Genomic DNA, 27522 nt, shown 5'->3' on the forward strand with positions numbered 1-27522 from the left:
CCAACCCAGGTAATTATTCTATGCCTACCTAATTTCCCCAGGCAATTTTAATTGAAAATGATATTATCCTTCACCTCGGCTTTAATCTGTTCTGAACTGTCCCTGTGTCCTGTTTCTTGATTCCATCGTAAGTTAATGGAACAGGTTTCTTTTTGCAGCTTAAGTTGGATGGGAAAAAACGTTTTTTGAAACTCCCAAGGGAGAAAATATCAGATAAATATAAACCATTTGATTAGTCTTAAACCAGTACACTGAATTCCACCTGCAAAGTTTGCTAAGTATCCCTTCTTGTTTAGTTACAGGAAAAGTTTCTTTCGTGGAAAGAAAGATAGAAATAAGGATAAAAGGAGGGAGAGGGGGAAATAGGGACACAGGAATGATTTTAGGGTCCTGATAAGATTGGGGGAGGGTGTGCCAGACCTGGGGCTTGAACTCAGGATCTGAACATTGCCCAGGAGCTTTTGTGCTCAAGGCTAGTGCTCTACTACTTGAGGTAAAGCTCCATTTCTGACTTTTTGTAGTTAATTGAAGATAAGAGTCTCATAGACTTTCCTGGCCAGTCTGTCTTCAAATTGCAATCCTCAGATCTCAAGCTCCTGAAGAGCCAGGTTTACAAAGATGAGCCAGTGGCTCTCGATTTAATAGGATTTTAAGTCACATTTTCCTGTTCATTTTTAAGTAATCTTATTTACAGTGATCTCAACAAAATATACCATTTAACCCAGGAATACTTAAAGTTAACTGAAAGTGTTATGGAAATATGCTTGTTTTTTGTTTTTTGTTTGTTTGTTTTTTGGTAGTGGGGCTTGACCTCAGGGCCTGGGTGCTGTCCCTGAGCTTTTTTGTTTTTTGTTCAAGGCTAGCACTCTACCACTTTGAGCTACAGTGCCACTTCCAGTTTTCTGATGGTTAATTGGAGATGAGTCTTTCAAATTTTCCTGCCTAGGCTGGCTTTGAACTATGATCCTCATATCTCAACCTCTTGAGTAGCTAGGATTACAGGTATGAGTACCTGGCAGAAATATGCATTTTAATGACCTCATTCCAAAAATACTCTCAAACCAATGCTATTCTATAGATGCCTGATACAAGCCACAAATCCAAGTTAGATAGGCAATGTTGAACTTTCTAAAAGCACCATTAGAAAGGTAAAAAAAATCACAGAATACTATTCATCCATGAAAGGGAAGAGCTATTGGTAATACACCAACTTGGCTGAATCTCAAGGGCATGTCACTGAGTAACAAATTAATCTAAGTTATAATCTATGCACTACTAATTATCGTGGTGAAACCCTTTTGAGAAGTCAATATATACAACATAAAAATGGGGGGAAAAATTGTAGGCAAGTAAAAGAGGCCCTGTCAGGAGGCAAGTACCAGTGGAAGAAAGGAAGGCTAACTAAGAAGGTGAATATGGTTCAAGTAATTAAGTAACATGTATGAAAACAGAACAATGAAATCTGTTGAAATGCTTTTAAAAGGGGGGTGGAATGATAGGCAGAGATAGACTGGTGAGTTTGATGGTGGTATATTGTGTGCACATACAAAAGTGTCATAATGAACTCCCAGGAAAAACTTAATACATGCTAATAAAAATAGTCATAATCCTAACAAAATTAAATATAGGAAAAGTGAGTATAATTCAGAGTATATTTTACCAACCTCTATAGAATGTGTCTCTACAGAGTGTTTTTATATAATATGTGTGTAGTTGATATAAAAATGAAATATTTAACTTCTTTTCATTCCAAGTCTTTGGAATCCAGCATGAAGTTTATGCAAGATGTCTCAGTCCAACTTAGCCGTATCTCAAGGGTTCAATGGTCACGTGGGACCCAAAAGCACTTTAAGCATAACATCCATTCCCTTTAGGAACACATTCTCCTAACATGACATACCTCTCCTTTCTGGAAGTCGCTCACAGAACCTCTTCATAATGAAAAACTTAGAGTTTGAACTGTCACCAAAAATATGATCTTATTTGAGTTACACAGCAACACCAAATTGAATCAGTTTGGACTATAGTATCAATGATTTTTTTAAGTAACTAATTCCTCTTAAAAGGACTTAGAATTTGCAAGAAACAACACCCAAATAAGTTTTCAAGATATAGAATATATATACTGGGTTCAACATATAAAATTTTAACTGTGCTTGTGATGTTTTAGGGGCTTTTCACCTTTGCTTTCCTGGTGATTTTTTTTGAAGTAGAACTATAGAAATAGGAGAGCCATGTGGGTTTGCTGTTCAAAGCTATATAACTGTGGGGCTCAATTTTCCTCTGTAGGCATTCATGTGGAGAAAGAAACAGGTGATCAAGTAGGTGATAGCAGATTTGAAAAATAGATAGAATTAGGCCAAATCTCTTGGGAGTCTGAAAAGTAAAAGCGAGAGCAACCCAATCTGAGAGGAAACTTCAAGGGTCCATCTCAAAAGATGGGTGCAATATCTAACTCCTGTTGCAAGTGAGAATGAGATGAAAAGAACTCTAATCCCAGATGGAACATTGGGGAGTATAAAGAGACTGGGTTTAGGAGTGAAACAGAACTATCTTTCAGACTACAAGTCAATTAACCTCTCCTGGACCTAGTTTCCTTGTTTGCCAAGGCAGCAATATTATCTCCCTCACTCATTGCTGCGAAGCTAAATGGAATAAGACACACAAGAATGCCTATCACATCCCAGCAACCCTGAGTGGGTGTTCAATGGAAGTCCTTGCCCACTTCTTTATTTCACAGTATATCAATGTGCACACAGAGAAGTGATCTGTACAAATCCAGCTTAGAACAGTAATATGGGTAACTCAAGATGTGTTGCTCTAAAGAGAAAAATAAGCACTTTAATCTGCTGTGATTCACTTCTAATCTGATGGCAAAAAGTTGATTTCTTTGGGTTAAAAGCACACTGAAAGAAGAAGAAAAGCAGAAGATACAAGAAGATACTAGGATGATAAAAACAGGGTTGGCTATAACACAACATTGGCCTCAAGAATCTGTACATATTTTCAAGCAAAAAAGTTTAAAAAAAAAAAACAACCCTGTATCTTGCAGCTGGCAAAAGTCAAAAGGCAGAGAAGATGAATTAGAGATGACGTGAAGACAAAAAGCATGCCTTGTTGGTCTAAAGCAAGCACAAGAACTGAGAAATGCCATCTTAGTTTTCTTTCTAAACCTTAAATTATATTCACTTATTTATTTTCTTTCTCTGCTACTGAAAAGTAGGTCCTTGAGGGCAAAAACCTTGTCCGTACTTGTTAACTTGTTGCAGCCCTGGGACCCTGTATGGGGTAGATTTTCCTTAAATATTAAATAAATGAATAAAAATATCTATATACTTATAAAGTTATATATACATATTCCTTAGGAAGAGTAAATTGCAAAGGGATTTTTAAAAAAGAGTATGGTACAATTTATAAAAAGTTTTCAATGCCCAAAGTTCACTTTTTATGAATTCAGGTTGGAGTATCATTTATGTTTGTCAGGGTATATGTGTATATATGTGCATATACACACATGTGTGTGTGTCCCAGAGACAAATGAGACACTACAATAGGCATGAACTGGCCCAGCTGAGCTTTATATAGAAGTGAACAGTACAAACTCTTCAAGCCCACACAGCTTACAGATGCCAGAACCCTGAGACAAGAACCACAGTGAAAGCAAAGATCCCAAATACACGACCTAATATGTATCAGCAGTAGCCTGCTCCAGACCTGTTTCCTACCATTTACATTTGGTTTTATGAAAAGATTTATGCACCTGATTATTAACTACCATTAAAACAAACAAGATGAGTAACGTTATCATTCCCAGTGAGCTAGGCTCTTCATGTGGAAAGATCCTTCTGATAATGTGATACATGCTCTGATGGATCCTAGGAAGAATTTCTATCACTGCTGTGTCTGACCTCAGAATCAAAGTGTATCATGTTACAAGTACTCAACCTGAAGCAGGAAAAAGGAAACCACAACAACCAGTGTAAAATGAAATGTTTAGCTAAGGTTTAGATGTGAGCACCCATATGTGTCATTCAGATCTTGGCAATGGATGATTCAGACACATAATTGATCTTAATGATTAAGAGAAGTGTATACTATGTGTATACTTTAACTTCACATATAAAGGGTTGCTTTCTAATGTGGTTCAATGATCTATGACAAATGCATATAGTAATATGACCTAACCACAAGATCAAAGCATGATATAATTCCATAGTCCCCAAAACTCTCAAATGTTTCCCCTTGGTAGTCATACTCTCTTTCCAATCCTTATATAACCAATGTCCTGTTTCTGTTCCCATGAGGTTGTCCTTCCCATGTGAAATTGGTAATACACAGCTTTCTTCACTCCATAAAACCTATTGATAGATTCATCTATGTTGGTATATGCTGTAATCGTTCATTCCTCCTCACTGCTAAATAGTAATTCATTGCTTTGGGGATATTGGACAATTTAGATTATCATTCCCTAATTCAGAGACACCTACATTGTCTTTACTTTGGGGTACTTATAGAAAGTACTGCTATATTATATAGTTTGTAAGGAAATGGAAGAAAAGGATTTGGAAAAAATTACATTAAGTGAAGTAAGTCAGATCTAGAGAAACATGGGTTGTACCATTTTCCTCATTTGTAGTAGCTAAAATGTGCCTACAAATCTATAAGTAAACACAATTGGGTAGTAAGCAAGTGGTTACAAATAGCTGAAGTATGGTAGACTATATGGAGAGCTCAAATAGTGTTATTCCTTAGAAAGACAAAGTAGAAGTCCAACAAAATAAGCACCAGGAAATGGGAACTTCCAAAGGGGGGGGGGGGGGGTGGGAGGGCCAAAGGAAAGAGGTAGACAAATGGAGGAAAGTAAAGGTCAAGAATGTAGTCAAGAATTCATTGCATATACTACAAAATTAAGTAAAGTAAGGGAAGGGGTGGGTTGAGCGGGGTGAGAACGTTTAAAGGCGTGACACTGCTCAAGATGCACTATATTCATAAACTGCTTTCAACTCCTTTGTACAACTATTGAAGGATAATTTAAAAAATAAATTAGGGGAAAAAGAGCTATTATAAATAGGAATGCATGGACTTGGGGTGAAACCAAGTTTGCATTTCATTTCAGTCAATATCTGCAAGTAGCACTATCTGGGTTAGATGTAAATATATGCACAACCCTATAAGAAACCACAAAACTGTGGCACCATTTTGTATTCCCACCATTAATATCTGAGACTCCCAGATGTTCTTCATCCTCACACACTTGGTACTGTCAAGGTTTCATTCTGCTAATTTTAGTCATACAAAGAGATATTTGATATTTCAATAATTTTAAAATTAGGAGTCTTTGAGTTTTGTAGGGTTTCAGAATAATACATACTTCTACCCATAAATCAGTAATATATTTGGAGACAGAGCCACAAGCCTATGTAATTAAATAAATTCACAGTTACAACACACAGGGGAAAAATACTAGTGCTAGAAAAATTGTTCCTAGAAAAATTGTTCCTTCTATACATATGCAAATCTGTAAACACTAATAAACTGATAATAATCATCCATTTCATAAAATACTATGAGATAACTTGATACTTTACAATGTTTTACAATTTAAAAATCATAAATGATTGATAATTTAAGTATTATGCATAAATTTACATATAGCCCATACAAAAAGTACATTTTATGGCAAGTGCTAGTTTAAATTTATGGTAAAAGATTTTCTGATAGTTTATAAAACCAAGATTCAAAATTATACTGGCCACATTATTTATATTAGTCAAGAAACTGATTGCAGATATTAGGTGTTTTGAGGAAGATTTATAATTTTCAATGATTTATTGTCCTTTTTAATTAATCTTGGAACTTCAAATTAAGAAAAGTAAATATATGGTTTGGAATCTGTACCGCATCTGATTTCTTACAACTTTGTTGTTTAAAAAAAAAATCTGTTCCTAAGGATGATTTTATTCATTTCTTATCTATTTGCATAGATGGAACAGGAAATTAAATGTCTTTACATGAAAAATAACTATTTCACGCATCCAGCAAATATGTATTGCCTTGCTAGCAGGGTTAGTGGCTACTCTGTTGGATAGTGGTCTCAGGAAGGGAAACACTAATGAAGGGATGAACAAAGACCTGAGAAATGGGGGAGTTGGCCTCCAGAGGAAGCAGGTTCCAAGAAGAGAGAGAGAGCTGCAGGTGGAAAGGCCCTGAAGAAAGTATGTGTTTTAAGAGACTGGAGAAACCATTATAGCTCCAACACAGCAGAGTGAGAAAGGAAGGCACTAGAAGGAGACAAAATCAGCAAAACCCAAAGCCAGACACCATAAAGACATAGATTGCATCCAGTTAAATATAAAGCAAGTAGTGTTGTCAAAAGCACACTTGCATGATCTGAATTAAGTTTAAAGCAAAACTTTGCTGTTTGAGAATCAATTGCAACAGTAAGAATGAAACAGTAAGAGAAACCTTAATTAAGAGGCCACTATAAGAGTCCATGTGAACGGTGACAGTAGTCAATGCCAGTCACAACTGGTATCTGGAAAAACTTTCAGATTTAGTGCTCCACTTTGCATGTAGAGACAAAAAGAATGGTTTATGTATTGCATTTGAAGTGTGAAGAAAAGTAATGACTTCAAGGAGGAAAAATAGCACTAGAAAGTTAAAGAAATGACAGTCACTTATTCTGTAAAACTGACACACAATGTCTGGGTAAGCTAGCTGGCATCCAGTTTTTGAGAGTGAGAAAGCAAGATTGCCATTTTCAATAACTAATTTTGGGAACATGTTCTGCCATCATGGAGTCATTGAGAATTCTGACTAAAGACAAAAATCACAAAGCCTTTTCTCTTCTGTTCTTGGTGACTTTTGTGTAATATATTCCTGATCAGATATTGTAGGCTGAGTTTGACAGGGATCATTCAGCTGGATGAATGAACAACAGAGAAATGGCCTGATTATAATGTAAATAGATGAAGATTAACATAGTGAAGCAAAAGAAGCAACCATGTAGGAAGAAATGAGGCAAAGTAAGTAAATTATAATTTCTAAACTATCATATATTTGTATCAATTGTCTAAAGTAATAAGAATCTCAACACTTGGAGTTTAGAATATAGAAAATGGTTTTTTCCTCTCAGAAAGTTAAGAATGCTGTCTGTATCAAGACCATTTCCTACTAAGATAACCTAGTGTTTCAAGACAGCAAATAATGAATTTAAAAGAAATTCAAGATCATTTTGAAGGACAAGAGAGACTGAATTTATAAATGGCACTGGACAAGTTTCCTTTATATATCTGGGCCCCCACCATGTGAGATCCAAGGGTGAGCAAGTCAGTGCTCTGCTAATGTGATTCTCAGGATCCCATGAGAGATAGGATGTTAAGCAAGCTTATTTGGAATCAAGTATTCAAAGTATCACCCTTTAGGACCATTGTCAGTTACTTTATGCAATGCTTCCATCCCTTATAGTGTTTAAGAAATGCTTATAGAGTGAATGAATGAATGGATGGATGAATGAATGAATGAAACTTCTCACTACTTTTGGATTAGGACCAAGTAGGAAAGTAAATCCAAGTCCATTTTTATATCCTTTTCTTCCCAAGGCAGGTTCAAAGTCCTTCTGTAGTTATGATTCTGAGGGTCTGACAAGCTGACTTAATATTATAATCCAGAAACATTTATCTATCATTAAAAGAAACAATATAAGAAGATACTAATAACAGATGCTGGAGGGGATATGGCCAGAAGGGAACCATACTGCACTGTTGGTGGGAGGTAAACTTGTCCAACCACTTTGGAAAGCAGTATGGAGCTTCCTCAAAAGACTCCACACAGAGCTCCCCTATGACCCAGCAATCCCACTTTTGGGCATTTACCCAAAGGATCATAAAGAAGTCCATACTAAGGCTACCAGCACAACTATGTTTATCACAGCATTATTTACCATAACTAAGATATGGAATCCAGACAGATGCCCCTCAGTAGATGAATGGATCAAGAAAATGTGATGATAGATGGATGGATAGATAGATAGATAGATAGATAGATAGATAGATAGATAGATAGATAGATAGATAGATAGATAGATAGATAGATAGAATGGAATTCTATGCTTCCATCAGAAAAAATGATATTGCTCCATTTGTTAGGAAATGGAAAGACTTGGAAAAAATTATATTAAGTGAAGTAAGCCAGGCCCAAAGAAACATAGGTCCCATGGTTTCCCTTATTTTCAATAACTAGTACATGTATAGGACAAGCAAAAAAGGTTAAAAGCTATGTACATATAACCAGATAAGATGATGTTAAGTGGGCTGGGAAGGTGGCTCAGTGGTAGAGCGCTTGCCTTGCATGCCTTAGGCCCTGGGTTCGATTCCTCAGCACCACATAAGCAAAAAGAAAAAAGCCGGAAGTGGCGCTATGGCTCAAGTGGTAGAGCGCTAGCCTTGAGCTGAAGAGCTGAGGGACAGCATTCAGACCCCCCTCCAAAAAAAAAAGATGGTGTTAAGTGTAATGAACTCCAAGATAGGAAAACAAATTTGCTATTCTTTCTAATGTATTTATAATGTACCATGTGATTTTTTTTGTCTCTTTGTATGTTCCTCCCCCTTGGTATAACCCCTGTTTTCACTGTATTTGATATTGGTGCCCTGCATCTTGTAGATATACTTCTCTAATTCGGTGAGGGAAAGGGAAAAAACAAAATGCTTAAATAAGGATACAGGTTGACCCATTGTAACAATGAGATGTACAAAACACTATGTTGAAAATGAACTTTACAACTTCGGTGGGGTGGGGGTGGGGGTCGGGGTAGGGGGTGGGGGGAGGTAGTTGTGGAGGTGGGAGGGAAGGGATGGTAAGGGGAAAACAAAGGAGGAGGCAATAATGCTCAATAGGAAATGTACTTATTACCTTGCTCATGTAACTGTAACCCCTCTGTACAGCATTTTTACAATAAAAATGTACAAAAAAAAGAAGATAATATTTTGGAATTCCTTCAGAAAGTTCTAGCACTTAACCATTAAGTAACATATAGCCAGAGTCCCACTGGTAGTAATTGTTCCTGCCTCCCTCCTGCTTACACCAACCAAGGCTACAAAGCAAGCCAATCATACCCACACCACCTACAGAGCAATCAGACCTAAGCACCTTTAGAAATCCTAAAGCTCTCCCGTAAAATCACAGTCCACCAGATGCCCCTTTCACCAAAGGTTGAAAGAGGTTCAAGAGATTCCTCTATGACTTTTATAGATGGCCTTCTAGAGAGAGAAATAAAATGCTAAATAATAATTCAGGAACATGATGATATGCACATAGAAGAATTCAATTTATTGACATGCCTCTCTATTTCTCATGATTAGAGTACAGTGTGAATCATTCTCATCTCTAGAACTGAAGTAATCTAAAGACAAATGAGGGACCAAAAATATCTCATTAATATGACTACTCAGCCACATCACAGTATCCATTCCAACTGGAAAACTATAACTCTATTTAACAGCACAAAGCCCTACATTTATTTGCTTCTTACAAGCAATCATTCAGCAGATTGAAACAGCCAGCTAGATCATCTCAACCTTATTTAAATTAACATTCTCCTTCCTCATTCATTCTGCTGCACAGACAGGGCTGCAGTTCTTTTTTCAATAACTTCCTACAACTTAGAACCAGAAATAACAAACTTTCCTTTTTGAGTCCTCATATTCCAGAGAGAAAGAACGAGTAATTGTGACACTATTGCAATGATGAAAACCGACCCTCTCCTCTTGCTTTATTTTACAGCAAAACAGATGATAACCAAAGAAGTTTTCTTTTGCTTAAATATTCTTTTATTGTGTTGGTTTAGAGCAGAAAGTATGTTTTAGAGATGGACATTCTTTAGACAAAGCATCATTTGCCAAATAACAGTAAGCAGGTGCTGACTTAGAAAAAGGTAAAAGAAAGCCATAGATAAATGAGGTAAAAACTTTATTTTAGCTATAACCTTTACATTGTACCTGGAGAAACCTTCCGAATTGCCACCGGAATTCAGTTGTTAACTTGCTCCTGCAATGTTCTTCCACTGAGGAAAAAAAAAAAAAAAGATCTCAGATCATAAACGCTCCCCTGAAGCAGCCTAAGGTTTCCTTTTATTTCTGGTGACAGAGAGATTGATACTTTAACCTCTCCTGGAAATTTCAATAAGGGTCCCAGTCTTGACCAGTGTTGCCCAATAGGAATATAATACAAATGACATGTATAACTTAAAAATATTATAAGTGTTATGTTGGAAAAAAGTAAAAGCAGGGAAAATCAATTTAAATGTGTTTTCAATAACCCAGAATATCCTAAACATGATTTCACCTAAAATTATAATGCAATACAAAATGATTGATGAGTCACTATGTTGCATTGAAATCTGGTGTGTATACCTGTAGACACAAATCAGCTTAGATTGGCCACATGCTGACCAGGTTGCTCCAACATTAAATAGCAGAGACCTCACTGCGAGACCTAGGGATTGTCTAAAGGATAGTGAATGTGTGTGGACTGGTAATATCAAAGTCTCTCTTTACAAGGTGACTGGAAGACAGAAATGGGATGACCTACATAATCCAAAGCCTGGATGCAGACAGAAATTCTACAGATTCTTAATAATAGCCAAAACTGAACTCTCCTCTAGTGATCACAGCCCATGGTATATCAACACATCACCTCAGTGTACCATAAGCTCTATAAGTAAATTCTTCCTTTATCATGTATGTGGAAATATTGGTTTGCTGGTTTGCTCAGGACTTGAGCATCTCAATTACTTCACATCTTGCATTCTCTTTTTTAAAATTTTATTTTATTGTAAAGATGCTGTACAGAAAGGTTACATTTACATGAGTAAGGCAATGAGTACATTACTTGTCGATCATTGTTACCCCTTCCCTTGTTGTTGTCCTACTATACCTTCCCTTCCCCACCTCCTACACTCCTCCCCACCACTCCACCCATGCCCAAAGTTGTAAAGCTTGTTTCCAATATACTGTCCAGTGGGTATCATTGTTGCAATGGGTCATCCTGTGTCTTTGTTTCAGCATTTTGTTATTCCCCTTCCCCTCCCCAGATTAGACAAATGTAGATACAACATGCAGGATACCAAAATCAAGTACAGTGACAACAGGGGATATGCCATAGGGGGAAGAACATATAAAGGAAACAAACAAAAAAGAAATCACATATTCTCTCAGACCACAAGGGAATAAAATTAGAATTCAACACCAAATGCCACCAAAGAAAATCCGTAACACATGGAGGCTGAACACTACACTGTTGAACCACGAGTGGGTTATAGAAAAGAATAGGAAGGAAATTCAAATATTCATGATATTTAACATCTTGCATTCTTGAGAACCCCTGTGCTTTGGCGCTATGGTACCAAATTGAGGAAACTCAGTTCTCATCTAGATATCTCATTCTATCTAATAACCCAAGATAACCTTCCTTTTAAAAAGCCCTCTACTTTGGAGAATGTATGTACCAAATATTCCGCAGGGCATTTCCTGAATATCACGTCTAACCCACCAAAGGTAGGCATTGCCACCTGCACTACAGAAGACTATATTTGAGCCATTCTTTGCCTGACAGCACTCAATGTTCTTTAATACTAAAGTGAAATACCAGCATCTTTTCATTGGCTTCATTCTAAACTGCAATTCTTACATTATTTTCTGCAAGCAAAAATCGGTAAGAAAGCAACCACCATCTGTCACCCTAGAGCTTGCAAGAAGCAGAGGAAAATCTTTTTTTCCACCCAAAGTCCAAGATAAAGAAATTCACTGAGTACCTCACACATTACACAATCCTCCCCAGTTGTCCACTTACAAAGCCAACAGTCATTTTCATTGCAAATTAGAGGTCACCTCTGACCATTCTGGCCCTCCAAATCCATTCTTGGGGCATTCTGGTCCCCAAAGTCATTAGTGCAAACGTGTTTCAATTGCTTTTCAAGTCTGCCTACACATCGATTTCTCTGAAGGGACCTCTGCTATTCCAGGCTTCTGCTCCTCTCACATAGGCTGTCGCTAAGGAGAAGTGGGCTCTGCCTCCTCTGTAATTACTGCTTCAAACTATGCCATCATCTCTACTAGGCCCTTCCTTACCACCCAGCTCTCCTACTTCTGAGAACTATAACCTCTAGTTCTTGGCATCCTTGGCTAAGGTTCAAAAGCATCCACTCGTAGTCAGTAACAACTGATGCCCACCTACAATAAGAAATTCAGTTTTTCAAGGGCCTCCAAGCTTTGAGGAAACCCTTCCTGAACAACCATGAGTTTGGGTAGTGAATTTGGCTAGAGAAGCAGAATTGATCTGTTGTCAAACGAGAAGTTTGACTGGAAGTGTGCAAAGTTCTTCCTTTTCCCACAAGTCTCCCTTTGATCCTATTCTAGGAAGAGAGCCCCCACCCCAAGTAGTCACATCAATATATCTGCGCATGAGAAAAATATTCAGGCTAATTTTATTTGCAAAAAGTTCCTTCTCATTCAAAGTAGCCAATCCCTTATCCAAGACAGTTTTGTCTCCACATACAAACAAGATGGATGCTAAGGTAAGTTGTCTGAAATTATGTTAGTCGGGGTACTACTGAGAAGTAGAACCAACAAGATATATATAGATATGTCTGTCTATCTATCTATCTATCTCTCGAGAAAGAGAGAGAGACAGAGAGACAGAGAGAGAGAGAAGGCTCCCAATTTACCTGCCGAAAACTGATGAACCATGAAAGTCAATGGTGTGATTCTGAGTCCAAAGACCCAAAAACCTGAGGCAGGGATGGAATTAGCCATATATTTAGCCTGGCATTTATACCAGGTGAAATCAGAAAGACCAAGAAATAGAAACTCTAGTGTCCACGGGCTAGAAAACATAGATATCCCAGCTCAATTGGTAATAGAATTCTCCACCTGTTTTTTTTATTATTTTCAGGCTCTCAATGGAGTTGTTAGTGAGGCTCAACTGCACTGGCCAAGGACAATGCAGCTGTGACAGTCTAGCAAGTCAAGCGGCTCATCTGCTCCAGAAATGCCTTCCACGACACAGCCAGAAATAATGTTTACCAACCCTGTTGGCATCTCTTACCCAGGTAACTTGACACATTAAATTAAGCATCACAGATGCATTGCTCCTCAAAAGGTATCCATGGACACTCAGCGGGGCGTCATCTGAAAGCTTGTTAGAAATGAATTTAATGTGGTTCCCAAGTAACTCATTTCCATGAATCAGACATAGATTTTTTATAAAAAAAAAAAAGGGGGGGGGATGTGACAGGTGAGTCTGTAAATATCTGGCAGCTAGTGCAAACAAACTATAATTTTCATTTAGTTTGCATTATACTGGGAATTCTTAGGCTTTCCTTTTAAGCCTCATTTTTCTATCCTAAAATTAGACAAATTAGAACAGGTTCCAGACAAAAACCAACTCTCTTTATATGGTCCTGGAATCCCACTTTCTCTTTACTTACTAAAGAAAAAGTTGATACTCTGTGAGACCCTTGCTTGCATCACAGAGGGATACTACCTACTGAAAAACTGCAGTGTGCTCCCGAATACACAAAACCATGGCATGATGGCTCAATAAGCAAGCACAGGCACCCAAAGCCTCCTTGTAATTAACAAGCCCTATATATTTTCCTTTATGACTCCAAACTCTATTAAAATGACTAATGAGAAATATAATGTTATTATATAACTATCAAATTTGAGTAACTGAAGTAAATAAATTAGAAAATAGGTTGATTTTAAGGCTTTATGAAATAATGCCTAACAGAAAAAAATGTAAGGTGCCTAAAACCTTCAGTAGTTTTATTTCATTTGTTCATTTGTGTGTTTCTTGGGAATATATATATATATATATAGGTGCATATATATTAATATCAACATTTTACTTGCAATTCCTATAGATTAAATGAAACATTTCTTTTCCTATAAACACTTTTCATGGTACTGTGCCAACAGGTAAGTGAGAATCATATTTTTCCTAATGTGAAACTTTTTATATAACTTGGTAACCCTACTCAAACCAAGTATTTTACCTATTCAGTTATTTAAGAACATGAAGAAACACCAAGTTAATGATAAACTTACATTAAAAAAAATAAGCATAATAGATCTCTTACACTATAAAGGGGGGGCATGTTTAATGACACTTTTCCACACTTGAAAGAAGATGATGATTTTGCTTTTGAAAGTTATAATTAGAGGCCTATAACTGAGAAAACCCAGAATATAAATAAAAAGACATCACACTATCTAAAAGATATTGTTAAAAACAACTGCAGCCAATTGATCAAATGGCATCTCTAACAACATTTTCAAGAATGTAAACGACACTCCCAAAGATCACAATATAGCTCCATCACTTGTCTATTATATACTCTGTATGAATTTTATTAGTTTATTATGATTCCTGGTTTATTTTTGAAGTAGACTCCTCTCGCCATATTTTTGTCCTTTGGGTATGGCTGGAGATTGCCTCATACATAATAAACAAGTGTTCTACTACTGAACTACCCACCTACACCCCACTCTAGAGAGATGATATGAACAGAGAGAAGACAGAGGCCTCTGCTCATGTAACTTCTTCAGAAAGGCCTCTTCTCTTAACCTATCCAAAATGGTGATCTTAATTTTTGTCATTCTTGCTATCTTTGCTAATTTTGTTATGACAAATACATCCAGCCTTAACCCTAAATTTACTACATGATGACAAGTTGTTCACTAATACTCTCCAGATTAAATACACACACACACACACACACACACACACACACACACACACACACACACACACACACACACACACACACACACACACACACACACACACCTTTCTACCTCAGTGGCTGCAACTAAACACTGAAATCTAGAACTGGGGCCAGCTCTAATGATCAAGACCAGCTAATTTGCAGAGCTCAGGGATATTAAGCATGCTATATTTAAATATAGGACCCCTTTGTTATTAAATTTTTCAAGACAGTGACAACACAGCATTAAGTCATGCACAGGATCCCTCTGAGTCTAGGACCTGTATAAATTCACAGGTCACACACACATCCATGAAGCTGCCCTCATAAGTAGTCAACTAAGATAAACTCAAAGACTTACTCAGATACTTCTCTTGGTATTATTCTCAGAAAAAAGAGAGAGAAATAGTAGTTTTATTTCAGGTTAAGGCATCATGATATACAACACCTGAAGCAGAAAGGCCTGTGGACAGTTCTTCAGAGCTGTTCAGCTCACATTACCTTCCAACTTCCCAAATGCCCAGGAAATCAATCATGACACCCAGCTTCCCACTGTCTCCCCAGTGGATCACTCTGCTAATAGCTCTGTGGATACAATAATCCTGTGGAGTCCACAGTTTAAACACACAATTATGTAACCGACAGAGACAGAGAACGTGTGTGATTAGATGCCGGAGGATGTAAACGGTTCCAGGATCCATTTCAAGAAAATCTATTCAGGTTAACAGCTCCAGGGTCTGGTGAAAATACAGCTAAAAAGTCAAAAGTGTTTGACAGAAAAAAATATGAAAGAAGAACAACACAGCTTATTAATGTCATACGTAAGCTCCAAGGAGGTTTAGGGAATCATAGAGATTCCAGTGGCACCTGCACAGAGCCCTAACTGTAGCTCATCTACAGAAACATGTCCAAGGTGGTCAAAATGAGCCAGTGCCACCTGGAACTGTTGATGTGGGGACCTATTTTGTGAGAAACGGGAAAGCAGTTTGCAATTATGTATTGTAGTTCCCCGAGAGAGACTCAATGTGTTTCAAGAGAACCCCTGATTTACCAAGCAACTGAGAAGGACTAGACATGGAAAAGACAGACTAAGAAATATCAACTCTGAGTTCACCTTAAGTACATATAACCACATACCTTATTTACTGATTGACAGTTGTGCTACAGTAATAAAATAGTACAGACTAGAAAATTTTCATTAATAGAAATCAATTTCTCATGGTCCTAGAGGCTTAGAAACCCAAGCTTAAGTTGCCAGGAGATTCTAGTATCTGGTCTCTGTTTCCACATGATACCTGGAACGTTCTAGATTCCTGTGGTGCAAGAGAGGAGGCTCTAGCTAGTTCCTTTGGTTCCTTTTCTTTGGGGCCACTAATCAAAGCCCTCATAACTTTATCATGTCCTAAACCCTCACTTATTTACACTATCACAATGGGGTTCAAGTCTTAATCTGACAATACAGGGACAAACATATTCAAATGAAAGCACAGGTGATTTGTATTACTATACAAAATCCTTCCTAAGGCTCATGCTTATTTTCAATCCTAGTAGAAAATGCAAGAGAAATGACTGTTGCCATTTCAAATATCAGTATTTAACAGAATAGCATGTAATGAAAAATTACTCTACTGAGTTAACCTTTGCAGAGTGTAAGAGGCTGCCCTCTTCCCTTGAGAACCATTCACAATCATTGATACTGTTTACTAAGGAGCAGGAGCCTTGTAATCAAGGGATTTCTGGTTGAAATACTGGTTCTGCTTTATAGACTGTATGACTTTGGGTGATTAATAAATCTCTCTGAGTTTCAGTGCCTTTCTATTAAAAACAAAACAAAGAGAATACCTTCCCTATGGACTCTTATGAAGGAAAAACAACAACAACAACAACAATTCAATAAAAGTTCTCAGACACAACACATTCACATCAAATATGATGTCTCCCTGAAATTTGCACTTCTGCATCCTCCCTTCCCAAACCTGGTAGCCAATTATCTTATTCTGTCAGCCAATCACAATGGCCAGGCATTCACAACATCTAAATTCGAATCACTCTTTGCCATCCCAAGTCTGATTCTAAGCACTTCCATCACCAACCTGGAATTCTGCTCAGGTTCCCCTGCGTCCTGTCTTCATACTCTCTCCTCTAAATTCAATTTATTTTCAACATAGAAGCCAGAGGACCCTTGTTAAAATGAAGGAAGGACTCCAAGCAATAAAGTCATTACTTCCATCTAAACCAGAGACTCTCAACCTATGTGATTTTGTACTTCAAAGGACATTTTTTAAGTTCTAGAAAGTTTAAAATATATGTCATGGTTTGAATGTTTGCTTTCCCTTCAAAATTTATGTTGAAACTTAATGCCTAAGGCCACAGTTTTGAGAGGTGAGGTCCCCAGGAGGCAATTGAGCTGTGGGCCTCTGCCCTCAGGGATGGTTTTATGTTTTTTAAAAGAGCTGGAAAGAAGTCAAGCACTGGTAACTCACACCTGGAATCCTAGAGACTCAGAAGGCTGAGATCTGAAAATTGTGGTTCAAAATCAGCCCAGGAAGGAGAAAGTCCATCAGACTCATTTCTAATAAACTACACAGAAAGGCTGGAAGTGGCTCTGTGGCTCAAGTTTTAAGAGTGCTAGCCTTAAACAGAAGCTCAGACAGTGCCCAGGCCCTGAGTTCAAGTGCCAGGACTAAGAAAGGACTGGCCACTCTGTTTTATCTTTCCATTCCTGCTATAGTTGGATATAGTTTGAGTGTGATTCACAAAGCTTCATTCACTGAATGAAGTTTTATCTTCATTAAGGTATAGATACTAAGAGGAAGAAAACTTCAGGGGTCTTTAAGATATGTTTAGAGAAGGTAAGCCCATCAGAGTGGAGCCCCATGATTGAACATTGGTGGCTTTAGAAAAAGAAGAAGGGAAGCCGGGTGCTGGTGGCTCACGCCTGTAATCCTAGCTACTCAGGAGGCTGAGATCTGAGGATCGCGATTCAAAGCCAGCCCGGGCAGGAGAGACCTTGAGACTCCTATCTCCAATAAACCACCAGAAAACCAGAAATGGCGTTGTAGCTCAAGTGGTAGAGCGCTAGCCTTGAGCTGAAGAGCTGAGGGACAGCTCCCAGGCCCACAGTTCAAGCCCCACGACCGACAAAAAAAAAAAGAAAAAGAAAAAGAAAAAGAAAGAAAAAGAGGAAGGGAGACATATCACAACCATGTGCATACACTCACGTACACACACACACACACACACACACACACACACACACACACACACACACACACACACATCCTGTTTCTTACCATACAATTCCCTGTGCTATGTTGGGACTCTTGCCAGTCCTAAGGTTGTTACCAGATGTGATGTTTCAACCTTTGGCCCCATGAGCCAAAATACACCCTTTTTACTTACGATTTGCCCACTCTGTAATACTGTATTAAAAACAACAGAAAGCAAACTCATACTGTGCCCTTCCATCTTGATACCACAGTAGCAAGATATCATATTTGAGGCAGAGTTTTCCCCAAGACCCCAAATCTTCTTAGTTCCAGCCTTAGTTCCAGCGATACCTTTTCTGTATGGTATGTTGTTATAAACAGCATGGTATGTTGTTATGAACAGCACAAACAGACTGTATGTGCTATCAGCATGTAATGGATAGATTCCAACCTGTTATACTCAGAATGGCCACCTACAAGAAAAATTATCCCTCCCAAAATGTTAATAGCACTAAGGTGGATATGCTTAGGTGATCCTCTGCCTCTCTGAACTAGAGTCCTAATCCTAACCCTCTCCAAGTTTCACAGTGGTGTCCTGGCAATGACAAGTCACCCACGTACAGACACATGCATCCTTCTGACTAGAAAGTTCTTCCTGTAGATATCCACAGAACTCAGGCCCACCTTCAGGCCCAGTTCCCTTATTTTAAGTTACCATCCCCCTGCCTCTGCACCCACACTCTCCCTCCTCCTTCCCTTGCTTCATTTCCCTCCATCACAATCTCACCACCAGGCATCCTGGTCACTCACTGTGTTCCATCTGCCTGGACCCCTTAGTAGGTAAGCCCCATGAAATGGTAAGGTTTGATTTATTCTTAATATATAGCTGGCACAGACACTCAGTAAACATTTACTGAAATGAATGAAGAAATGTATGAATATTATCCTCAAGCTTCTAGTTTGCATGTGAAAAGAACCTGTATTTAGATTACTGGGCCCGTATTCATAACCTGTCTTGTATCCAAACAGCAGGAGCTATGAGAAGAATTCTGAAATGGATCCCTAATGCTATCATAAAAAATAAAAGGGGACAGTAAAACTAGGGACCACACACCCTTGAAAAAAGAATCTTTTGATCAAAATTCAAGCTTTTAAAAAGATGACGTTTGCCTGTGGCAATTATGTTTTTCCAAACTAAAACTCATTTTATATTATTGGGGCAAACATATTAATTTTCAGAAGAGAAAGAGCTAAACTATTTTATAACAATCAAGACCATTCTAGAAACTCTGGTCTGTAAAATGGTATTATTTTGATTCCTTCCATTCAGGAACATTCCATACATCTAAGAAGTATTTAGTGGATACCTACACACCCACATCATACTTCCTGGGTCCACTATAACAATACAAAGATGCAGTCCTTGTCTTCAGTGGGTTTATGGTCTGACATGGAAACTAAGACAGGATGGTTAACCCAACACAAAATAAATCCAGAAAACAGCAGGCAAGGCATAAAAGGAAGCATCCAGAAAATACAACTGGAGTCCTCTGTAAGAAGAGCAGGAGGGGGGCTGGGAAGTTGGCTCAGTGGTAGAGCGCTTGCCTTGCATGCCTGAGGTCCTGAGTTCAATTCCTGAGCACCACATAAGAAAAAAGAAAAAAGCCGGAAGTGGCGCTGTGGCCCAAGTGGTAGAGCGCTAGCCTTGAGCTGAAGAGCTGAGGGACAGTGCCCAGGCCCAGAGTTCAGGCCTCATGAATGGACCAAAAAAAAAAAAAAAAAAGAGAGCAGGAGGGAACCCTGAGGCTTCTTGAAGAAGCACCATGGGAGGAGACATGACTATGTTTGTGAAGTGGGACATTTTGCAATTTGAGTAAAACAAAGTTCACCCTAGGGAAAGGGCAAGAAGCAAGTAAGAAGGCCATGGTGGGCAGAACACAGAGTCTAAAGGCCTAAGGCAACTGGCTCAGGTTTGATCTGAAAGGAAAGGCAGCAACTGGAACCTGAAATCAAGAGACAGCAATGATGGTTTTATTCAGCTGTGTTTTCTGGCATTTTCCCAACAGGCAGTGGAGCTGCATGGAAAAGAATTTATTTAGATAAGCAGGCTATGATGAGAAGGGAAAGATAACATATTTCTAACTAGAGGTAGAAGGAACCTGGCCAAGAAAGAAGTGGAATGGGTATATAGAGGGTCTGGACCATCCATGGGAAGCAGGAGCAAGTCATCAACTTGCCTGGCACAGGGGCAAACTGCCTGAGTTTTCTCACACTCACATGGCATAAAAATGGCCCAAAGGGGAGGCCCAGAAAAGTGAGTTCAATGGATGCCATGACCTCAGGGACCATTCAATCCACTCCATAAAATTACAATGCCCAACATGTTTATTTGGTTTATCAGCTGGTTTCAGAGAAGTAGAATCAAAGGTACATGCTTATTTTTCCACAGATGTTAGAATGGTCCTTTCCGGAAAAAGGGCCTCACCCTAGCTGCAAATTTCTACAAATCAGATGGGAGTTTCAGGAATAGGTTGGCAGAGGCTAATGCCTCTCATTAAAAGAACAAAACAATCAGAGTGGACAAAGTTATAGTTACTTTTATCTCATGAGTGGAAATTTAAAGTGTGAAATCAGAATCCAGTACATTAGGAAATGGTTTTTAAATTTGTTAAAACTGATTTTTTTTCTTTTTAAAAAAGACAGGCATCTATGGTCCAAGGACAACAAGGGGTTTATCCATCACCCTGAAAGAATATCCACTTTTTCATCACATATTTGAATTCTTACTATGTATCAGGCACTATTCTAGGAACTTGGAAAATACCTAAGAACAAACCAAAAAGACAAAATTTCCCTCACCATTATCTTACAGTTTAGAAGCTGGCAGAGTAATTAGGTTATTAAGTAAGTAAGTTATTCACTAAGTTGAGGAAGTGGAATGGGAGGGGAAAAAAACTAGAGACCGTGGCAGGGAGATTATATGAGAGTAAGGTTTATGATTAAATGAAAGTTTATGGTGACCTGCCATAGTCATATTGATCAATGTGGGAAGCGAGCACACCAGGGAAAGGAAAGAGCAAGGCAAAGACCATGAAATAAGAACCTATCTGCATGCTTGAGAAACAGGAAAGAAGCCAGTATGACCGGAAGTCACCTAATCCCAAAATGACATGGAGGAGGCAATAAGAAGTCAGTCTGACTGGACTAAGAGGCCAGGGAGAAGGTTCTGATGTAGTCAGAATAATAAGGAACAACTGAACACTTATTCTGACTACAGTAATTGATGATTGATATGGAAAGAAAAACTGATGCCTCCTCATATGACAGACATCCTGTAACATCTGCAGTCTCTTTGCAGAAATTAATTTGAAAAGTACCAAGGTCTCTTGAAAAGACTAATATAGTACATTTGATTATTAGTACAGGAGAGCTGCAAAGGATACATAAGACCAAAGATCGGTAATGGTCATTCACAAAAGCCAACTCTTTAGACAATTCTGGTATCTTCACCTTGGTTAGCCGTTCACAGAACAGTCAAGGTTCCAACTGCCGAAGAACATTTCCAGCAACACAATGGGATAAGGGGCTTGCAGCTTATGTCTCTCATTCACAGGAGATTTATCTCTACAAGTCTCACCATAACATTTGTTCAGGGCATTTGTTCAATTTATTGCCAAGGGCTTAATTTTGTTGGAACAGAGTTTTCCAAAGCAACTACAGCAACAGCTTCTCCACATGAAATCATATTCTAAACTCTGTTTTAATGAGATAATTCTTAGGAATTATTTAGATTTTTTTTATTGAATTTCCACCTGGAGGCTTCAATAGGTGTCCATGTGATCTCCCACCAGGACAATGAGTTAAAAAAAAACTGAAGTGATCTTCAGAAGCTGTGTGACAACAGTGAGTGCTATCACTTGTGTATTAAAAGTAGCAGTCACATTAGAAATCACACTTTTTAAAATGAGACTTGGTAATTCAAGGCCAGTCAGGGCAAAAACACTGGTATGACTCAATATTGCTCAACGGCTACACAAAGTGGTATATGTGCAACTAGGAAGATTATAGTCTATCTTAAAAATAACCAACAAAGAGGTTGGCAGGGTGGCTTGCTAATGTGTCCTGCAAGTGTAAAGGCTGGAGTTCAAATCCCAGTACTATCAAAAAAAGTATACTTTTTTTCCCTTGTGCAAGAGAGGATTGTTCAGTTGCAGCCCTACTCATGCTAAATGAAATTGAGGCAGGATGTAATAGTAAAGAACTGACTTTAGCATGCATTTTTCACTGTGGTTGTTGTCCAGGAGTTTGAGCCCAGGGCCTTAAGCATGCCAGACATCACTCTGTCACTGAGCCACATCCTTACCCAGCACTCATTCTTTTGCACATCCCATCACTACCTAAAAAATTTCCCCAATATGCCAAAGTAAAACAGTACCATCAGCCTCATGAGAGAAAAGGTCTCCATCAAGGGGATGGTTTAACCAAAAAGATCTAAATCTCTGAATTACTAGTGCCCATACATGGCAAATACCTTCAGCAATACTAGAGATCAATGTAAATTAGACTGCATGACTAATACAAACTCCTGGTCAGAACATTCTATTTTACTTTCTGCAATGCAAAGTGAGACACTTTATCATTTCCATGATATTCCCAGGCATGTGTTGATAATTATGTCTAGTGTTTAAGATGTTAAATCCCTAAACAAGATAACTAAAGCATATCATTTATTCACGTTTTACAGTGAATGGTATAGTTCCATGCTTACTAAATAAATCCTTCCATATGATTTCCTTGTTTTCCTCTTCCTCAGCAAAAACTTGGATAGTGAGGGTTGTTTGTTAGTTTGTTTTATTTAAGGCAAATGTTCTCAAGAAATTTCAATCTGAAGGTAACCTGTCATCATCTATTTTAAGCACAAATATTCAGGACACCAACACTGAAAATGAGTAAGCTTAAGTAATCTTTCTGTCACTCACTAAAGCCAGTGTCCATGCACACTAGACTGTTAACCTTTAACACATCTAACACTACATTTTCTAATTCATCTTCCACATTAAAAAAAAAAAGCTGGATAAAGTTGAGTATAGCTCAGTGGTAGAGCTTAGCATGCACTATATTCTGGGTTTTCTGCCTAGCACATAAGAGTGAACAAATGAAATAAAGAAGGGAAGAAATAAGGGAGGGAGAGAGGGAGGGAGGGAGGGAGGAAGGAAAGAAGAAAGAAGGAAGGAAGGAAGGAAGGAAGGAAGGAAGGAAGGAAGGAAGGAAGGAAGGAAGGAAGGAAGGAAGGAAGGAAGGAAGGCAGGCAGGCAGGCAAAGCAAATCTGCTAAATTTCTTTTCTCGTGCTACTATAACAAAAATCCTCAAACTAATAGCTATAAATAACCCTTATTCACTTGTTCTCTTATTGTTCTATAGTTTAGAAGTGCAAAGGGTTATATGGACTTAAATGGAGATATGAACAGAGCTCCTTCCTTTCTGAAGGCTGCAGGGGTCACCTTGTCTCCTAGAAACTGTTATTCACAGCTTCCAGGTCACCCACATCCCTCCATTCCTCAAAGCCAGCAGTGCTAATTCAAATATCCCAGTCCCTTTCATGCTTGAGATTCCTCCAGCCAATTTCTCACATCCCAGCTATTTCTTTTTGATGTGTTCTCTTGAAATCAATCAGTCAAGGTTCTCCAAGGCTAATGACACAGAAGAGACACAAAACCCAAATATCCCACCCAGATCATCCAGGATAATCTCAAGGTGCTTTACTCCTATCAGTCTGTACAATCCTTGTTGCCTTGTTAAGTAACTACAAACTCTACTTCTAAGGAATCATTCTGCCTACCACACCTGTCCACCTTTCTAACTCATTAAATACCCCCCCCTCATCCATCTAGTAACCAAATCAGAAACCACTCTTTCTATTTATTACCACATCCAGTTAATGACTAAGTATCATCACCTTCCAATCACTGAGCTTTTTTTAAGTCCTATGCCCACAGACGGTAAGCAGTCTAATATCACAAGCATTTGCAACTATTAACTAATAGCTCAAGAAGTGTTGATTTTGTCCTTCTGTCTATTTTCACAATGGAAAAAAAATACTCTATCCAGTGGGGCTAGCTCTAACTAACAAGAGCTAAATCTTGGAACAGTGGATTAGTAGCACTCATGACGATGCTTCTGTGCCTAAGGACAGACAATGCACTGAACATTATCATTCCGATTTGAGGAATTTGAGAGGAAAGCTTTCCTGCTGTAAAATAGAAGAGACCGCAATTATTTTCATAGGCAGATTAATTCTATACAGAAAGAGAAAACCTGGAAAGTTAATCCATTCACAGTCTCTGAGCCTAGATCCACTAAAACACATTGAAGGGTGTGTGCCTAGAGTCAGGTTTGAAACCTGCCGATTAAAAAGTTCTCTGCATATAACACAATGCCCTCTGTGATGTAATGTGAGCTATGGCTCACTCCCTTCCCCTTCCCGGCTCCCCTCCCTGCCCCCCCCCCCCCGCCCCCATTCATCAACCTCATCCCTCCACCCTGTTCCCTATACCAGCCAGCTTCAGACATTGAGTTACATATAACTGGTTTTAAGTTTGCTTTCAGGGGGAAATGTGTCAAAAGGACTTCCTCTCTTGACTGCACTTTGACCCCCCAGTGCTGCTATTTTAGACTCTGGAGATGAGTCACTGAAATTTATACTGGCACCTTGCCCCTGGCTCAGTCTAGTTTCAGGGAGTCCACTTCCATAGGACATGAATTAGCAATAGCAGTTTAACGAGTCATCATACCTTCAGGATAAAACCTGCTCTACAAGCTTATGCAGCCATGTATTTTATTCCCAATCTGGTTACACAGTTTAAGAACACCAGCATTCCACAAAGATGGAGGAGGATTCCATTCTTCGGCTTTCCATTCCCCGACTAGCTCCTTTATTCTGAAGCCTCTCAATTGTGCACTCCTCACCCCAGGGATAGAATTAATCACGTTCTTCTCCTCTAGCTTGTTGCTGTCACTTCTATTGGGTATATTTCCCATTCTGCTTAGAGACACAGTGACGTATGTGAAAATCTGCTTGCTCTCTGCTGAGGGCCCTGCCCACTGTTTCCATTCTTAATGGATTCCTTACAATGTGATTTCTCCATCCTGACCACCTATCTCTGAGAACCTCTTTTTCCATCACATCACACCAGGGCTGTGGATCCTCACATGATCCTGCATTCTCCATTTCCACTCTGTTTGCCCCCTGTTCAACTTCGCTGGATGCAATCAGTCCAGAGGAGAAAGGACAAAATGCAAGATGGGTATCTTTTGCCTACCAGGTATAGTAAACTGAAGAACAGCTTCCTCATGTTACAGACTTTATTATTTTTGTAAATGACTGCTACATAAGTATTCGTAATGGCCAACAAATGACTGGAGTATGTAAGTATTGAAGAAAAACACAGGTATCACATATTTAGCTCAAAGGTTTTTGTAATGCAGATGGATGGGAATTTTGTATTATATACAAAATAAGATCCTGCATTTTACTGGAAAAATAAGTGGTCCTTTCTCATGATATAAAATATACCCACATTTTTCTCTTTTTGAATGTATGCATATATACATATATGTAAGTATATATACAAACTGTAATGTAAATATATATGTATAAAATGAAGTTTCTTGCTGTCTGATATCACAACCTGTAAATATGGCCCAGTAAAGATGTTCAGAGATTGATGGGGGAATATAAAATAGATAACCCTTCCGGAATCTACTCTAGCTGTTTTTATTCACCTCAATATGCACCTATTATAGGACTCCCTCATTCCAAACTTAAACATTCACCCCAAACAAATTAAGACATATCCATTAGCAACCTGTGCGCACGTGTTCACATACATGTCATCTTAATAGCCTGAAAAAAACAAGCCAGGTGCATGTGGCTCATGTCTATCTATAATCCTAGGTACTTAGAAGGCTAATATCTGAGGATCTGTCTTCCACATACAAATCTGAGATACCCTTATTTCCAATTAACCAGCAAAAAGCCAGAAATAAGAGGTATGGCTTAAGTAGTCAAGGACCAGCCATGAGTAAAAAAGCTAAGTGAAAGCATGAGATCTAAAGTCCAGGTGTATACATAGAATTAAATTGCACACAGGCATTTTATTTTTAAAATACATAACAGCATTAACAACATCGAGAAATATCAAAAATATAATGCAAGAAGAAGAAGAAGCTTAGGAGGAGGAGGAAGAGGAGGAGGAGGAGGAGGAGGAGGAGGAGGAGGAGGAGGAGGAGGAGGAGGAGGAGGAGGAGGAGGAGGAGGAGGAGGAGACTAAGAAGATAGACAAAGAAGAAGAGGAGGAAGAAAGCACTAGCCTTGAGCAAAATGCCAAGCAAGAGCACAAGGTATGAGTTCAAGGCCCAGTATTGGTACAAAAAAGAGGGAAAAAATTCTTTGAGAACACCATTTACTGGAATTGAAAATTATCTGGAGAACATAACATAGGTTATTAGAAGTAATCTCCTAGGTGACAGGGGCTTGTAAATGCATCACATGATTTAAGAAATGAGACCTAGAAGAGATAGTCCTTCTGCAGGGCCCCTTCTGTAAAAAGTATTTGCATCAATGGCTCTTACACATGATAGTGCTTCAGAATCTCCTGAAGAGCTTGCTGGAAGACTGCATTCTGGGTTTTATCCCCAGAGCATCCGATCTTGTAAATCAGGGGTTAAGGTCTGATGATTTGCCTTGTATAGCAAGTTCCCAGATGATACTGATGCTACTGGCCTGGGGACCAAAATTTGAGAACCAGCACTAAGTAATTTCACCTTCTGGACCAATGCCCTAGCTCTAGAATTCTCAAGGTCATACTCATAAGATAAGTAAAAAGAACTCCAATTATTTATTTCACTAATTATACTCTCAGAACTGGCAACAATATAAACAACAAAAGAAAATTTAATAAGCCTCAGAAAATAAGATGGACAAATTGTTCCTTCAGATACCTTTGTATATGAGTTTATCTCAGTCCTGAGCTTACTAAATAGCTTCTGTGTTTCTGACATGAATTTTGCTATACTCTTATCAGCAAAAACTGAGTAGCATAATATGCTCTGCAGAGAAGGGACAGGGTCACAATTTCAAAATGTACATTATTTTCTATTGTCAAATGACAAAGCCAAAGATAAGAGTGGGAAAGACTAGAAGGAAAGACTAGAAGAAATTACATTAAAAGTTGTAAAGACAAAGAAGAAAAGCACAAATTCCCATAGAACCAGGAACTCCTCAGGGGAAAAGAATGTTGATTTAAAGAGATTAACAGTCAAAGAACCAAAAAAGAGAAAAGTAGCTTAGACAGTAGGAAGTTTACTCAAAAATCCAGTCTAGAATCCAATGTTCAAACAAGAAATGTACTTATTACCTTACTTATATGACTGTAACCCCTCTGTTCAGCACATTTACAACAAAATAACATATAATTTTAAAAAGAGAATCCATTGTATACCCTAAAAAATTAAGAACAAGGGAAAAGGGGAACAAGGGAGGGGTGGGT

General features: G+C 38.4%; 1 protein-coding gene across 1 annotated transcript in view; it reads right to left on the reverse strand.

The window, feature by feature from the left end:
- Plcb4 (phospholipase C beta 4) overlaps positions 1 to 27522 on the reverse strand; it is a 355705-nt gene that overhangs the window by 227794 nt on the left and 100389 nt on the right. Inside the window, exon 2 of the mRNA XM_070006763.1 lies at positions 9996 to 10060. The gene's annotated coding sequence lies outside the window, so the exon portion shown is untranslated. The remainder of the gene's footprint in view (positions 1 to 9995; positions 10061 to 27522) is intronic.

Source organism: Dipodomys merriami, unplaced genomic scaffold (assembly GCF_024711535.1).
Source record: "Dipodomys merriami isolate MVZ:Mamm:240054 unplaced genomic scaffold, mDipMer1.0.p SCAF_7, whole genome shotgun sequence".
Classification (NCBI taxonomy): Eukaryota; Metazoa; Chordata; class Mammalia; order Rodentia; family Heteromyidae; genus Dipodomys; species Dipodomys merriami.